The following is a 4,130-nucleotide window of genomic DNA, read 5'->3' as shown; positions in this document are numbered from 1 at the left end:
ACTGCGGGACGAATGAGTGGACTTTGTACTGCCCGGGGCATTTCTGTAGAGAAAAGGTTGCGTATTTATAAGCCGGTTATCGCTTTGTTGCAGCCACACTTACCACTGGCTGTGAGGATGGGATGGCAGGCTGCATGGAGGGCATGGCGATGTTCAGGGAGTCCTGTGAAAGTATTGTCATATATGTACTAGGACGCTCATTTTAACTGGCAGGTATACTTCGTTCAGGTCGGAAATGAAACATGAGTTTAAAGAGTGCCCTTACTGCAGACTACGGCCGAAGCGGGACCTCCGTGCTTCCACTAACGCCTCCTTTGAAGGCCATCAAAGGCCGCAGTCATGGGCGCCGGAAAGATGTCTGTGCTGGCCTTCGCCGCAGTAGCAAGACACCGCCATCGACTATTGATTACGATTACCTCCTCCACGAGCTTGTGAACGTAGCCTGGAATTGAAGGTTGTTTTTTTTTACTTTATCAAATGACCGAGCTGAGACGCAAGAGGGCAAGCGACGCTGGGCGGTGAAAACTTCCAAAGCACGCAAGGGACACCACATAGCTTGTCCCGTCAAGACAGCACCCACCTACAGTAAGTGTGGCATTCATTTTATGGTCGTTGATCGAGCAAGTCAACGACCATAAAATGAATGCCACACTTACTGTAGGTGGGTGCTGTCTTGACGGGACAAGCTATGTGGTGTCCCTTGCGTGCTTTGGATGTTTTCACCGCCCAGCGTGGCTTGCCCTCTTGAGTCTCAGCTTGGCAGCGATCAGCGTTCTCATTGAAATGCAAGATTGCCACTCGGGTCCTGCAGTGAAATGGTGTTTTATTAGGAATGATGTTTGCAATAATAATTGTCATTCGACCGTTTCTTTTGTACTTTGCGAGACCATTATCTAGTCGTTGGGGAAAAGGACTAAGTCAGGTCGTAGTAGGTTCAGGTGACAAACGATTATATACAAACTGAATAAACATTAATGCAGTTTACTCATAATATTACCTTGCACGCATGCCTTCTGGAGTGAATGCCCGGGACTTGGGAGCGATGTCAATCAGGACGCTGTGGAAGGATTCCAGAGCGAATGTCTGGCCGTGGGGGGGCATCTGGGCCAGGTCCTTTAGGAGGCGCTTGTTCCCAGTGATCTGCTAGTAGTGACTGTAGGCCGAAGAGTCTGAAGAAAGAATGTGGTTTAGGAAAAGCAAACTAGGCTATGAAGGCAATAACTTACTGGGATCCATCCACATTTTTGTGGCATCGAGAATTTCCTAGTGCACACAACGCATGTAGCTGCCCCCATGACCAGTGTGCTTGTCGATGACGTGGTTCTGCATGCTCAGCCAGATCTCGGCGAGCAGCTCCCTGTTGCCTCCCGCAGCCATGGCAGACCAGTACATGTGGTTGGTGGTCGCCTCGTCCACTCTTCAAGCGGTTGACATCCAGCTTGTTTTCGTGCTGCGTTCAGCTTTTTCTTCACACCTAAGATTTGACGAGATAACTCAGATCAACCTGCAGCATATTTCCCTGAAAATGTAGGTTAAATGCAATACTTATCAAAATTGATTACTTTTGGAGATGTGCCAAATGTCGAAGTAGTGGGCGGTCCCAGGTTCGTGCACCTCCATGTGTTTTCGTATGGCAGGGTGGCGGTCAGTGCCCAAGGATTTTACATGGATACCTGCACCATATAATTCCAGAAAGTTGCAATAATAAAACTAAATGTGAGGTCAGGTTGCTGAATTTGCTGCGCAGCTGCTGAGCCTTGAGTGAGTGCACGTACGTTTCTCCTTGAAGAATTCCAGCAGCTTGATGAGGCCCTCCTTCTCCATGTTGACACTTGCCATGGCTCGCTCCGACTACAAGCAGAGGTGTGGCATATTTTAATCGAGTTATGCGACCAGCAAAGCAGTGTTTATATTTTCGCTCAGATCAGGTTTCTTACCTCTCCTAGCTGGACTTGGATGGAGTGGAGGATCTTGTTGATCTGCTGAACATGCGCAGTGTAGGTCAGGAACTTGGCAGAGAACCCAGGAGAGTCGAATCTGCCATCGCTGGTGATGTCAACATCCTGGTCTTCCAGCTGTCTGATCAGATCCTGTTGTTCTTGCAGGTAGACCTGTTTATGTAAATGATCGTTGCTGTTCAAACCAGGTGAACCTTACAAAGTTACGGTTATGTGTGCACAATAAAATAAAACTTGTTTATTTGTAATTTCAATACCTCCTAAATACACAAGTAAATAAATATTTAGTAGTCATAACCCTGGCTATGTTGCAGTATTTGTTTACAAAACTAAAGTGCATTTGTCATTTTTCAACTACGATTTCACCCTTCTCTGCCTTTAGATCTCCTATTTAAGCACCACTAAGAAAAAAAAAACAGGAAGAAACTAAGACCCTTTGAAACATTGCTCACTTCGTCGATTGCAGGGAACAGGCGGCTCTTCTGATACCTGTAGAAGGTCTGATCGCTGAAGACCTCCACGTTCATGTGGCGCAGCATCCTCAAGGTGCTTGTGACATTTGATCCAGAGAACAGCAGGTGGCTTGACAGCAGGATGTTTCCAGCTGCCCTCCCGTTCATGAGAGGCTGACTGTCCCATATCCGCTCGTGATTCAGTGGGCAGATGCTTTTCACCTTGATCAGTGTGCCCAGGGGGGTGATTGTGGTGTTGCAGGGCCTTGAACACTCCTGGCAGGTGCTGAACAGCTCCCTCAGGCAGCTCTCAAACACAAGGAACTGTCGTTCCCCCTCTGGTGGGCCTGGTGTGTATTGATCGCTGCAGCAGAATCAAGAAAATATTTAGAAACGAAATGGGATGTAAACAAGAACAGCTTACCTCTCAAAATCTTCGTCACGAGTTGGGGAGTATGTCAGATCGGACCCCGATGAGATGTTGGTGGCTCCAGGGCTTAGCGGACTTGATGGAACCGCGTCCTCCACAGCAATGGCTGTCGCTGGTGGTGCAGCTGCTGGTAGTGCAGCTACTGGTGGCGTAACTGCCTCCTCCATGGCAATGGCTGTCGCTGGTTGTACAGCTGCTGGTGGTGCAGCTACTGGTGGTGCAGCTGCTACCACAGCAAGGGTGTTTGTCGCTGCTACAATTAGAAATTACAGACTTGTAACCTCGATATGCATGCTGATTTCCGAAAGTACTTACGAGCACCTTGACCTGTTGTGGCAGGCTCCACAGCACCATTGTCCTGATGGTCAGGACTACTAGAAGGTACTAGAACCCCACTGGCTGCACCAGTGCCGTTGCCCTGCGGAATAGTTGTTTGAAGAAAGATAAGTATTTATTTATTGAATCGCATGGTGACACAGTGGTATTATGCATCATCTGCCTAGTTCTTGGGATATGTTCTGCATACATGATTCTCATTACTCGTAACAGTTTGCAATAGCACAAGCTTGGCAAGCAGTGAAAGCAAGGGGGTGGGGGGAGGGCAATTTTCTGAACTGAAAATAGTCTTGCATTTCCCACACTTTTGTAACCCGATCATTTCCTTCTAACCTTCTACGCGCAACATGTACTATCGGGACCAAAAGAATAGAAACAAAGCAGCGCATAATACGGCGTGCAAGTGAACCAAAATGCGCCTTTCGCGTAGGAGAGAGTTTGTACGAGGTACCGGGAAAACATAAATACGCATAAACAACGTGCCAATCAACGCGCAATTTAGAGAATAGGCAAGAAACACACGTCTACAAAGCAGCCAGGTACGCGCGGCCACTGGTTGATCTCAGATGTCAAACAAGAGCACGTGGGCACATGTCGGTTGTAAACGAACGCATGAGATACGCGAACAGTAGACGCACTTGCGCTCCGTATATATTCTACCCACCCTTATTTCGCCAAAGACTACCGCGAAAAGACGCTCACGCGCTCCTGTTCTATTTCATCTGGTGCCGACGGATCAGTGTGCACAGTAACGACATTACTGTTGCTTGTGAAAACAAAATTACGCTGCGACCTTCCGGGGTCCGAAATATTGAGACTAACCCTCCATAAGACAGGAAATAACTGATCTTGACGACACTACTGGCACTGGGATTATCTATTACTATACATTACGTATCGATAACACTTTTCGTGGGTATCGGTACGTCCGTGTTCGGTCACTGTCCAAATAAA

General features: G+C 47.8%; 1 non-coding gene across 1 annotated transcript; it reads right to left on the bottom strand.

The window, feature by feature from the left end:
* Positions 1-261: 261 nt before the first annotated feature.
* LOC115326242 lies at positions 262-2,497 on the bottom strand. The gene is made up of 8 exons (XR_005716054.1): positions 2,411-2,497; positions 1,938-2,111; positions 1,776-1,851; positions 1,563-1,673; positions 1,227-1,474; positions 998-1,169; positions 657-805; positions 262-442 (listed from the first exon to the last, which is right to left on the bottom strand). It is a non-coding gene; the product is annotated as an uncharacterized LOC115326242 (transcript).
* Positions 2,498-4,130: the final 1,633 nt, after the last annotated feature.

The sequence above is a fragment of the Ixodes scapularis genome, unplaced genomic scaffold, assembly GCF_016920785.2.
Source record: "Ixodes scapularis isolate PalLabHiFi unplaced genomic scaffold, ASM1692078v2 PGA_scaffold0__279_contigs__length_252992795, whole genome shotgun sequence".
In the NCBI taxonomy this organism is placed as follows: Eukaryota; Metazoa; Arthropoda; class Arachnida; order Ixodida; family Ixodidae; genus Ixodes; species Ixodes scapularis.
Note: the sequence above shows the minus strand (reverse complement) of the source record. Positions and strands in the feature narration are given on the sequence as shown.